Here is a 12,689-nt window from a genome sequence, read left to right as displayed (position 1 = left end):
AGGATCCTATAGCATTTGAAGAAATAAAAAACATATTTCCTCAAGTCCATGGAGAGACTGTTAAATGCATTATATAGACTCCACCTCCTTATAGACATCATTATATAGACTCCACCTCTTTATAGACATTATTATATAGACTCCACCTCCTTATAGACATCATTATATAGACTCCACCTCCTTATAGACATTATTATATAGACTCCACCTCTTTATAGACATCATTATATAGACTCCACCTCTTTATAGACATCATTATATAGACTCCACCTCTTTATAGACATCATTATATAGACTCCACTTCTTTATAGACATCATTATATAGACTCCACCTCTTTATAGACATCATTATATAGACTCCACCTCCTTATAGACATCATTATATAGACTCCACTTCTTTATAGACATCATTATATAGACTCCACTTCTTTATAGACATCATTATATAGACTCCACCTCTTTATAGACATCATTATATAGACTCCACTTCTTTATAGACATCATTATATAGACTCCACTTCTTTATAGACATCATTATATAGACTCCACCTCTTTATAGACATCATTATATAGACTCCACCTCTTTATAGACATCATTATATAGACTCCACCTCTTTATACACATCATTATATAGACTCCACCTCTTTATAGACATCATTATATAGACTCCACCTCTTTATAGACATCATTCATGGAGTCATGACGCTGAAAGAAGGGTCATAAAAAGACACAGCAGAAAACTAACTGTGTTTACTTTAAGATGCTATTGCATGGTCATAAACATAACGTCTAAATTACCCAAATCCCTCAGCGTTAGAGTGGAGAAACAACATTTTCCCCCTGCCACACATCAAAGAGGAAGGCCTTACCCAATCAAAAGCCTTTAAAATGTGTCAAGGTTCAACATGGGGGCTGAGTCACAAATGGCACCATGTTCACTACATAGTACACTACTTCTAACCAGGCCAATAAGGCTCTGGCCAAAAGTAGTGCACTACTGTATAGAGAATAGGGTGCGATTTGGGACGCATCCATGGACATATAAACCTTTGTTGGTCCCAAACGGTTTGTTGTTGCTCAATACCACAACTTAACATATTGCACTGGGTCACAACATTTGAAATGCAACATGGCCTTTTTTGTTGGACGGTGTAGTTATTGGAGGCTGGTTTGGCTCAGTCAAGGCTGGGTGTCTCTTACAGAGAACGATGAACAGAAATAATAGAAAAGGGAAAGAGAGAGAGTTAAAAAGAGAGAAAGAGGAAGAGAGAGAGAGTTAGAAAGATAGAGGAATAGAAATAGAGAGAGAGGGATGGAGAGAGAGAGATTTAGAAAGAGAGGGAGAGAGAGAAAACCAACCCTCCCTACATGTTGCTGAGTAGCTGTATCTTGACTAAAGGTTCTGAGTAGCTGATCCATGACTAAAGGTTCTGACCCATTACTAAATGGTACTGACTCATGACTAAAGGTACTGACCCATGACTAAAGGTTCTGACCAATGACTAAAGGTTCTGAGTAGCTGACCCATGACTAAAGGTTCTGAGTAGCTGACCCATGACTAAAGGTTCTGACCCATGACTAAAGGTACTGACCCATGACTAAAGGTTCTGAGCAGCTGACCCATGACTAAAGGTTCTGACCCATGACTAAAGGTACTGACCCATGACTAAAGGTTCTGAGCAGCTGACCCATGACTAAAGGTTCTGACCCATGACTAAAGGTTCTGATTAGCTGACCCATGACTAAAGGTACTGACCCATGACTAAAGGTTCTGACCCATGACTAAAGGTTCTGAGCAGCTGACCCATGACTAAAGGTTTTGACCCATGACTAAAGGTTCTGAGCAGCTGACCCATGACTAAAGGTTCTGACCCATGACTAAAGGTTCTGACCCATGCTAAAGGGATCCATTTATTGTCTCAACAGAGGGGGGGGCCACTGTGGTCTGTGTCTGGACTGGAGTAGCAGTATGACTGTGAGCCTGGTATTCCGTCTGGCCCCGCGGCGTTTCCAATGTTAACCTGTTTAAAGGTCTTACTCACATTGTCTACAGAGAACGAGATCACACAGTCGTCCAGAACAGTTGTTGACCTTCATGCCCGCAACGGGGCCTCTCAGTCAGGTAACATGGAGAGTAAGCCCTCCCCTCCCCTTCTTCCATACCCCCCAGGTCGCTCCAGCCCTTCATGCCCACCACGGGGCCTCTCAGTCGGGTAACACTGAGAGCAAACCCCCCCCTCCCCTTCTTCCATACCCCCCAGGTCGCTCCAGCCCTTCATGCCCACCACGGGGCCACTCAGTCGGGTAACACTGAGAGCAAGCCACCCTCCCCTCCTCCGTGGGAGGCCTATTATCCATGCCTGTAAACAGCAGCTTTGAGAGCTGCATAATACAGTTCTACAGGAAGGATAGGCTGAAGCAGATAGCAACATAGATTTGGGCGTTGGCAGGAGGTGCAGGAGTATAAAAATAAGCACATGGATGTTTATCTACGCATCTACATAGTTCCTATCTCAGACTCACCACACAGCTCGACTAGAGACACAAACAGTCTGAAGATTACCAATGTGTTTCCTAAACACTGAAAGATAGGGGGCTGCAGGTAGCCCTGGCGAGTAAGAGCGTTGGGCCAGTAACCGAAAGGTAGCTGGTTCGAATCCCTGAGCCGACTATGTGGGAAAAGTGTATTTAAGTTGGCAAGTCAGTTAAGAACAAATTCTTATTTACAATGACAGCCTCCTGGGGAAAAGTGGGTGAACTGCCAAGTTCTGGTGAACAGTGGGTGAACTGCCTTGTTCAGGGGAACAGCAGGTTAACTGCCTTGTTCAGGGGAACAGCAGGTTAACTGCCTTGTTCAGGGGAACAGTGGGTTAACTGCCTTGTTCAGGGGAACAGTGGGTTAACTGCCTTGTTCAGGGGAACAGTGGGTTAACTGCCTTGTTCAGTGGAACAGGAGGTTAACTGCCTCGTTCAGGGGAACAGCAGGTTAACTGCCTTGTTCAGGGGAACAGCGGGTTAACTGCCTTGTTCCGCACTGTTGAACCAATCCAGTAAACGTGGAGGAGGAGTTGTTAAGATGGAGTGTTACAGGGTTCTGTTTCCTTTTCCCCCTGAGAACCCGAACGCATCACTGTTCAGCCGATGTTCTAAGCAAGTCCGCTTCCGAAGCAGAACTTATAATATTGCATGAGGTCACTGCTATTGTGACACTACATTCTGTTGGGGGACGGAGGGACTCCTCCACAGACGCTCGTACAGTCAACACGATGTAGTCCTAGGATGCATCCAAAATTGCACCCTATTCCCTATACAAAAGTAGTTCACTCCATAGGGAATAAGGGTGCCATTTGGGACAAAAAAAAACTATTCCTAAACACATCCAATCGTTCTTGAAAACTCTGTAGCTGAAGTAGTCTGATGAAGCGGATGCTAAGCTTCAGGACTGTTTCTCTAGTACAGACTGGAATATGTTCTGGGATTCATCCGATGTTATTGAGGAGTTTACCACTTCAGTCACTGGCTTCATTAATAAGCGCATCGACAATGTCATCCCCACAGTGACCGTACGTACATATCCCAACCAGAAGCCATGGATTACAGGCAACATCCGCACTGACCTAGTAGAGCTGCAGCTTTCAAGGAGCGAGACAGTAATACAGACACTTTTGAGATATTCCGCTACGCCATCAAACAGGCAAAGAGTCAATACAAGACAAAGGTCAAATCCTACTCGGCGGCAGTATATCACTGGGGCGGAGCTCCCTGCCATCCAGGACCTCTATTTATTTTTAACCTTTATTTAACTAGGCAAGTCAGTTAAGAACAAATTCTTATTTTCAATGACGGCCTAGGAACAGTGGGTTAACTGCCTTGTTCAGGGGGAAGAACAACAGATTTGTACCTTGTCAGCTTGGGGATTCGAACTTGCAACCTTTCGGTTACTAGTCCAACACTCTAACCACTAGGTTACGTTGCCGCCCCTCTATATCAGAGGAAGGCGCCCAAAAAATTGCCAAAGACTCCAGCCAACCAACCCATAGACTGTTATCTCTTTTACCGTTTGGCAAGTGGGGAACCAACAGGACCTTGAACAGCTTCTACCCCCCCGCCCAAGCCATAAGAACAGCTAATCAAATGGAAAACCTGGACTACCTGCACTGACTCTTTTGCAGAGGAGGACATGAGTCAGTCATGGTCACGTGATGATGTAGCTCCATCCTGCCAGCTTCATAACCAATGTCTGCCCTCGCGATTTGATTTGATAGCTTCAGTTTTCTCAGAACAGCTGAAAAGTATCTTACCGTGAAGGTGTACTGACATTAGTGAGATAGTATTAGCATAGCCAGGCTTACAGGATCCTGTCTGATCCGTATTGTGGGACCACTCAGTGGCTGTCTACGGTAGTCTACTATATCACTATATAGGGGAAATAGGATGCCATTTTGGATGCATCTAGTTATTCCTCTCTGATTCTCTCTCACCATACTGCTGCCTTGGGGGTTAATTCCCCTGACATTTGTTAACTCATTGTTTTTCATATCGTTCCTCTTCATTAAAATTCCATTACACATTTTCTTTCCAACTCTCTCTTTCCTCCCCTCCCCCATGCTCTCGGATGTTTGCAGTGTGATGTATTTCCATGGACGGGTGGAGAGCGTGTGCCAGGCAGGCTGCGGAAGCACCACGCTTTCCTGACCTCTGGGCTCGACTTTTGGTGCTTGGTCCTGGGGCGGTCATCACTGTCTCCCTCCCTCTATGAAGGTCAGAAGGCCTCCACCACCCTCATACCAACAATCTGCTCTGTTGCCTCAAACTTACACTCATTTACACTGTGTCTCTGTCTGCCTCTTTCTCTGCTTCTCTTTCTCTCTGTCTGTTTGTCTGTCTGCCTGCCTCTTTCTCTCTTTGCCTCTCATCTCTCGCTCTCTGTCTGTCTCTTGCTCTCTCCTCCTCTCTCTACCTCCCCTCTCTCCCCCCTCTCTCACTCTCTGCATCCCCGTCTCTCTCACTCTCTGCCTCACCGTCCCTCTCACTCTCTGGCTCCCCCCTCTCTCCTCACTCCCCCCTCCCCCTCCCAGTAGAGAGCGTTAGGCTGAATAATCTCTCAGCCCAAATCCAGCTAGCTGTAATCCCATGACAAAACATCGACTGATAATTGCCTGTAAAAGTTTACCACAGACAGTCTGGATCTACAACACCACGGCTGTTTAACCCTCCGTGGGGTCCCGTTTAACCCTCCGTGGGGTCCCGTTTAACCCTCCGTGGGGTCCCGTTTAACCCTCCGTGGTGTCCCGTTTAACCCTCCGTGGGGTCCCGGTTAACCCTCCGTGGGGTCCCGTTTAACCCTCCGTGGGGTCCCGTTTAACCCTCCGTGGGGTCCCGGTTAACCCTCCGTGGGGTCCCGTTTAACCCTCCGTGGGGTGCCGGTTAACCCTCCGTGGGGTCCCGTTAAACCCTCCGTGGGGTCCCGGTTAACCCTCCGTGGGGTCCCGGTTAACCCTCCGTGGGGTCCCGTTTAACCCTCCGTGGGGTCCCGGTTAACCCTCCGTGGGGTCCCGGTTAACCTTCCGTGGGGTCCCGGTTAACCCTCTGTGGGGTCCCGGTTAACCCTCCGTGGGGTGCCGGTTAACCCTCCGTGGGGTCCCGTTAAACCCTCCGTGGGGTCCCGGTTAACCCTCCGTGGGGTCCCGGTTAACCCTCCGTGGGGTCCCGTTTAACCCTCCGTGGGGTCCCGTTTAACCCTCCGTGGGGTCCCGGTTAACCCTCCGTGGGGTCCCGGTTAACCTTCCGTGGGGTCCCGGTTAACCCTCTGTGGGGTCCCGGTTAACCCTCCGTGGGGTCCCGGTTAACCCTCCGTGGGTGTGTTCAAGATGCACAATATAAACAACCATTTTGAACTCAAACTGAGCAACTTTGTTTTAACATCAGTAAGAATAGCAAAGATGTATCAAGACTGCAATACTTGGAGAGCCCAGGGTTTTAAAAAAGGCTTGGATGAAAGAAGGGGTTTCTATAAAGCAGTATTTATCAAGTTCCTGAGAGCTGCACTTCCACTGCACTGAGAACGACACAGACAGAGAAACGGAGAAAACTGGCAAAAAACAGACACATAGTCCTTTTTCCCCTAAATATTTCTATTCATCTCACTTTATATTTCATCATATATAAAACTATGAGAGTGTATTTCTAGAGTAAATGTGATATCTGTAGGTGTCAGCTATGTGTTGAGCGTTCCTGACTAGTTAACAGGATGGATATGAATCTGGTTCACCTCTCCTGTCATGGTAACTATGTCCAGGGAGGGAAACACAACAACTCATATTGTATTTCATATATTATATACATAATAATACACAACATCAGTGTATTTCATATATTATATACATCATAATACACATCATCATTGTATTTCATATATTATATTCATAATAATACACATCATCAGTGTATTTCATATATTATATACATAATAATACACATCATCATTGTATTTCATATATTATATACATAATAATACACAACATCAGTGTATTTCATATATTATATACATAATAATACACATCATCAGTGTATTTCATTTTTTATATACATAATCATACACAACATCAGTGTATTTCATATATTATATACATAATAATACACAACATCAGTGTATTTCATATATTATATACATAATAATACACATCATCATTGTATTTCATATATTATATACATAATAATACACATCATCAGTGTATTTCATATATTATATACATAATAATACACATCATCAGTATATTTTATATATTATATACATAATAATACACAACATCAGTGTATTTCATATATTATATACATAATAATACACAACATCAGTGTATTTCATTTATTATATACATAATAATACACAACATCAGTGTATTTCATATATTATATACATAATAATACACAACATCAGTGTATTTCTGAGCATTTGAGTTTTGGCAATGTGTTAGCATTAATTAATAACTAATCACTTCCATACATCATTTCAGAAACTCCTAAGTAGATTTCTTATTTTCTGAAAGATAATGGACAATAAATTATTCTTCTAAGTTCATTTTTGATGTTATTTTCAGAGATTATTTAAATTTCAAACATTAATTCCATGGCTGTATTGCAGGCTTTAGTCTCCTATGTTCTACTATGCCAGCTAAAGCAATGTGGTGCCAGCTAAAGCAATGGGCCCTAGCTAAAGCAATGGGCCCTAGCTAAAGCAATGGGCCCTAGCTAAAGCAATGTGGCGCTAGCTAAAGCAATGTGGTGCTAGCTAAAGCAATGGGTACTAGCTAAAGCAATGTGGTGCTAGCTAAAGCAATGGGTACTAGCTAAAGCAATGGGCCCTAGCTAAATTAATGGAATGTTAGCTAAAACAATGGGCACAAGCTAAAGCAATGGGGCACGAGCAGCTAGCTAAGGCATCTTGCATCATGCAGCGTGGCTTCTTCTATTCCCACCACATCACTGCTAATAGGTAATGACAGCTGACAGCATTACTCTGTGGGAGGGAGAGAGAGAGATAAGGGAGAGAAAGAGAGAGAGCGAGAGACAGAGAGAGAGAGAGCAAGAGAGAGAGATAAGGGAGAGAAAGAGAGAAAGACAGAAAGAGAGTGGAGAGAGAGAAAGAGAGAGAGATAAGGGAGAGAAAGAGAGAGAGAGACAGAAAGAGAGTGGGGAGAGAGAAAGAGAGAGAGAGACAGAGAGCGAGAAAGAGAGTGGAGAGAGAGAAAGAGAGAGAGAGAGAAGGAGGAAGGGGTGCTGTCAGTAGAGGGAGGAAAGGCTTATGGGTATTGTAATATTGTAGTGGCAGTATGGTAGTGTGGGGGTAGCCAGCTAGCTAGGGGCGATTGATGGGGGATGGAGGGATAGAGGGATGGAGGATGGAAGATAGAGGGATGGGGAGGAGGAGAATAATCTACATTTCTATCACTGGAGCGGGATAAACAACGCTGTACCATTCTTGTGTCCTCACACTGAATAGAACAGACCCCCAAAAGTGGGCCAGAGGAACACAACCCTACAAGTCAGAATATCAGATGTACCCATCTCAGTGGCTGGCATAGAAACCCAGGATGGTAAACCAACCTCTCTCTCTCTCTCTCTCTCTGTCTCTCTCTCTCTGTCTCTCTCTCTGTCTCTCTCTCTGTCTCTCTCTCTGTCTCTCTCTCTGTCTCTCTCTCTGTCTCTCTCTCTGTCTCTCTCTCTGTCTCTCTCTCTGTCTCTCTCTCTGTCTCTCTCTCTGTCTCTCTCTCTCTCTCATAACAGACAAGCACTCTGGAGGTGAACAACAGGATTAAGTAGAGAGAGGAATGGGTAGGTAGAGAGAGAGAAAGAGAGAGAGAGACAGAGAGAGAGACAGAGAGAGAGAGACAGAGAGAGAGAGACAGACAGAGCGAGACAAGAGAGAGAGACAAGAGAGAGAGACAGAGAGAGAGACACAGAGAGAGACAGAGAGAGAGAGAGAGAGAGACACAGAGAGAGACAGAGAGAGAGAGAGAGAGAGAGACAGAGAGAGACAAGAGAGAGAGACAAGAGAGAGAGAGACACAGAGAGAGACAGAGAGAGAGAGAGAGAGAGAGAGAGAGACAGAGAGAGAGACAGAGACAGAGAGAGAGAGACAGAGAGAGACATTATCTGTCTGTGAGCACAACCCCTCTAGTCTCTTTCTACCTCTCTCTCTCTAACCCATATCGTTTGCACATTCAACTTGACATTTTTCTTAACTTCTTTGGAAAATACTGTAGCAAACAAATAAGAAATTAAATATCAGCACGCATGAGAAATGATTAAACAGGAATATACCAAACTTAACAGCTTTACAGACTAGTAACGAAACCTGAATGGATCCAAAGTACACCACTTATTGCTACTACTACAAAACTCACATTCACAAGACAGAAATCTAAAATTCCTTTCTTCACAATCTGAAATAATCCAACTATTGCAGCTTGTAGAACAACTGAGAAGCAAAAGAGACCAAAGCTCAAGGTTGGTAAACTGCTCCTCTATTACCAGCTGCTGTTAAAGGACTGTTGAGACATAAAAGACAGAGACACATGAAACAGACACATGTCCCGTTATAAACCACTTGTTACACAGCAAGCTTCTCCACAACAAACACACACATGCCATGCAATCAGCTCTTAGGTTTACCTTTCATAGCTGAGATCACAAAATACATCCTTAAAGTCCTGGGTCTGTGGAATTATGAAGCACAGTTGTGCTATTCAAATCTCTCTCTCTCGTTCCCTCTCTCCTGTCTCTTGCGGTATCAGCAGCAGCTGCCTGCTTCACACAGATCTGTCTCTGCACTCACTTACCACATGAGAGAATCCATGTGATGTGACATCGGCTCAAAGCTCCGCCCCCAACACCGGAACCTTTGCTGTCAGTGGCAGGGCAGCCAGCCAATGGGGTGTGAGGGAGGGAAGGGGGTGTGATCTGTTAGTGACAGCTCTGGTAGAGACGCCTGGCCCTGTTTGTCTCATTTGACGCTCTCTCTCTTTCTCTCTATCTCTCCCTCTCAATTTCAATTCAATTCAATTTAAGGGCTTTATTGGCATGGGAAACATATGTTAACATTGCCAAGGCAAGTGAAATAGATCATATACAAAAGTGAATTAAACCATGAAAATGAACATTAGACGTTACACTCACAGAAGTTCCAAAAGAACAAAGACATTTCATATGTCATATTATGTCTATATACAGGGTTGTAACTATGTGCAAATAGTTAAAGTACAAATGGGAAAATAAATAAACATAAATATGGGTTGTATTTACAATGGTGTTTGTTCTTCACTGGTTGACCTTTTCTTGTGGTAACAGGTCACACATCTTGCTGCTGTGATGTCACACTGTGGAATTTCACCCGATAGATATGGGAGTTTATCAAAATTGGGTTTGTTTTCTAATTCTTTGTGGGTCTGTGTAGTCTGAGGGAAATGTGTCTCTAATATGGTCATAGTTCTCTCTCTCTCTTGTCATTATCAGGAGCTGGCTGGCGGAGACAGGCTGTTGTCACTCATCTTATATTCTGTTACTTTTTAAAGAGGTGTCACAGTGGTGTTAGGTGCCGCGAGGGCCTTTCCTGATAGGCTCTGCCTCCTCCCAGTGCACCATGATGGGGACAGGAAACTAACATGACAGTCAGAGACATGAGAGAAAGAGAATGAAGATGGTAAGAGTGTCAGAGAAGGAGAAGAGAGAGAAAGGGGCCGTAGTCTACTCATCCACTTCCAACCTCTACATACTCCAGCCTACTGTTCATACTGTCCTCTCCTTCCACTTCTAAGTCAGGTGAGGTCTTTATTCCTGGGGGAACATGCCCAGGTGAGGTCTTTATTCCTGGGGGAACATGTCCAGGTGAGGTCTTTATTCCTGGGGGAACATGTCCAGGTGAGGTCTTTATTCCTGGAGGAACATGTCCAGGTGAGGTCTTTATTCCTGGAGGAACATGTCCAGGTGAGGTCTTTATTCCTGGGGGAACATGCCCAGGTGAGGTCTTTATTCCTGGGGGAACATGTCCAGGTGAGGTCTTTATTCCTGGGGGAACATGTCCAGGTGAGGTCTTTATTCCTGGGGGAACATGCCCAGGTGAGGTCTTTATTCCTGGGGGAACATGCCCAGGTGAGGTCTTTATTCCTGGGGGAACATGTCCAGGTGAGGTCTTTATTCCTGGGGGAACATGCCCAGGTGAGGTCTTTATTCCTGGGGGAACATGCCCAGGTGAGGTCTTTATTCCTGGAGGAACATGTCCAGGTGAGGTCTTTATTCCTGGAGGAACATGTCCAGGTGAGGTCTTTATTCCTGGGGGAACATGTCCAGGTGAGGTCTTTATTCCTGGGGGAACATGCCCAGGTGAGGTCTTTATTCCTGGAGGAACATGTCCAGGTGAGGTCTTTATTCCTGGGGGAACATGTCCAGGTGAGGTCTTTATTCCTGGAGGAACATGTCCAGGTGAGGTCTTTATTCCTGGAGGAACATGTCCAGGTGAGGTCTTTATTCCTGGGGGAACATGTCCAGGTGAGGTCTTTATTCCTGGGGGAACATGCCCAGGTGAGGTCTTTATTCCTGGGGGAACATGTCCAGGTGAGGTCTTTATTCCTGGGGGAACATGCCCAGGTGAGGTCTTTATTCCTGGGGGAACATGCCCAGGTGAGGTCTTTATTCCTGGGGGAACATGTCCAGGTGAGGTCTTTATTCCTGGGGGAACATGCCCAGGTGAGGTCTTTATTCCTGGGGGAACATGCCCAGGTGAGGTCTTTATTCCTGGAGGAACATGCCCAGGTGAGGTCTTTATTCCTGGGGGAACATGCCCAGGTGAGGTCTTTATTCCTGGAGGAACATGTCCAGGTGAGATCTTTATTCCTGGAGGAACATGTCCAGGTGAGATCTTTATTCCTGGGGGAACATGTCCAGGTGAGGTCTTTATTCCTGGGGGAACATGTCCAGGTGAGGTCTTTATTCCTGGGGGAACATGTCCAGGTGAGGTCTTTATTCCTGGAGGAACATGCCCAGGTGAGGTCTTTATTCCTGGGGGAACATGCCCAGGTGAGGTCTTTATTCCTGGGGGAACATGCCCAGGTGAGGTCTTTATTCCTGGGGGAACATGTCCAGGTGAGGTCTTTATTCCTGGGGGAACATGTCCAGGTGAGGTCTTTATTCCTGGGGGAACATGTCCAGGTGAGGTCTTTATTCCTGGGGGAACATGCCCAGGTGAGGTCTTTATTCCTGGAGGAACATGCCCAGGTGAGGTCTTTATTCCTGGAGGAACATGCCCAGGTGAGGTCTTTATTCCTGGAGGAACATGTCCAGTTGAGGTCTTTATTCCTGGAGGAACATGTCCAGGTGAGGTCTTTATTCCTGGAGGAACATGTCCAGGTGAGGTCTTTATTCCTGGAGGAACATGTCCAGGTGAGGTCTTTATTCCTGGAGGAACATGCCAGGTGAGGTCTTTATTCCTGGAGGAACATGCCCAGGTGAGGTCTTATTCCTGGGGGAACATGCCCAGGTGAGGTCTTTATTCCTGGGGGAACATGCCCAGGTGAGGTCTTTATTCCTGGGGGAACATGTCCAGGTGAGGTCTTTATTCCTGGGGGAACATGCCCAGGTGAGGTCTTTATTCCTGGAGGAACATGCCCAGGTGAGGTCTTTATTCCTGGAGGAACATGCCCAGGTGAGGTCTTTATTCCTGGAGGAACATGCCCAGGTGAGGTCTTTATTCCTGGGGGAACATGCCCAGGTGAGGTCTTTATTCCTGGAGGAACATGCCCAGGTGAGGTCTTTATTCCTGGGGGAACATGCCCAGGTGAGGTCTTTATTCCTGGAGGAACATGTCCAGGTGAGATCTTTATTCCTGGAGGAACATGTCCAGGTGAGATCTTTATTCCTGGGGGAACATGTCCAGGTGAGGTCTTTATTCCTGGGGGAACATGTCCAGGTGAGGTCTTTATTCCTGGGGGAACATGTCCAGGTGAGGTCTTTATTCCTGGAGGAACATGCCCAGGTGAGGTCTTTATTCCTGGGGGAACATGCCCAGGTGAGGTCTTTATTCCTGGGGGAACATGCCCAGGTGAGGTCTTTATTCCTGGGGGAACATGTCCAGGTGAGGTCTTTATTCCTGGGGGAACATGTCCAGGTGAGGTCTTTATTCCTGGGGGAACATGTC

General features: G+C 45.6%; 1 long non-coding RNA gene across 1 annotated transcript in view; it reads right to left on the bottom strand.

Moving 5' to 3' along the window:
* Nucleotides 1-9,504, bottom strand: part of LOC115203551 (uncharacterized) — a 46,254-nt gene extending 36,750 nt beyond the window's left edge. Inside the window, exon 1 of the long non-coding RNA XR_003880198.1 lies at nt 9,173-9,504. This is a non-coding gene — a long non-coding RNA (uncharacterized LOC115203551). The remainder of the gene's footprint in view (nt 1-9,172) is intronic.
* Between the last annotated feature and the right edge of the window lie 3,185 nt (nt 9,505-12,689).

This window comes from Salmo trutta, chromosome 12 (genome assembly GCF_901001165.1).
Source record: "Salmo trutta chromosome 12, fSalTru1.1, whole genome shotgun sequence".
NCBI lineage: Eukaryota > Metazoa > Chordata > Actinopteri > Salmoniformes > Salmonidae > Salmo > Salmo trutta.
This window is presented reverse-complemented; position numbering and strand designations above follow the sequence as displayed.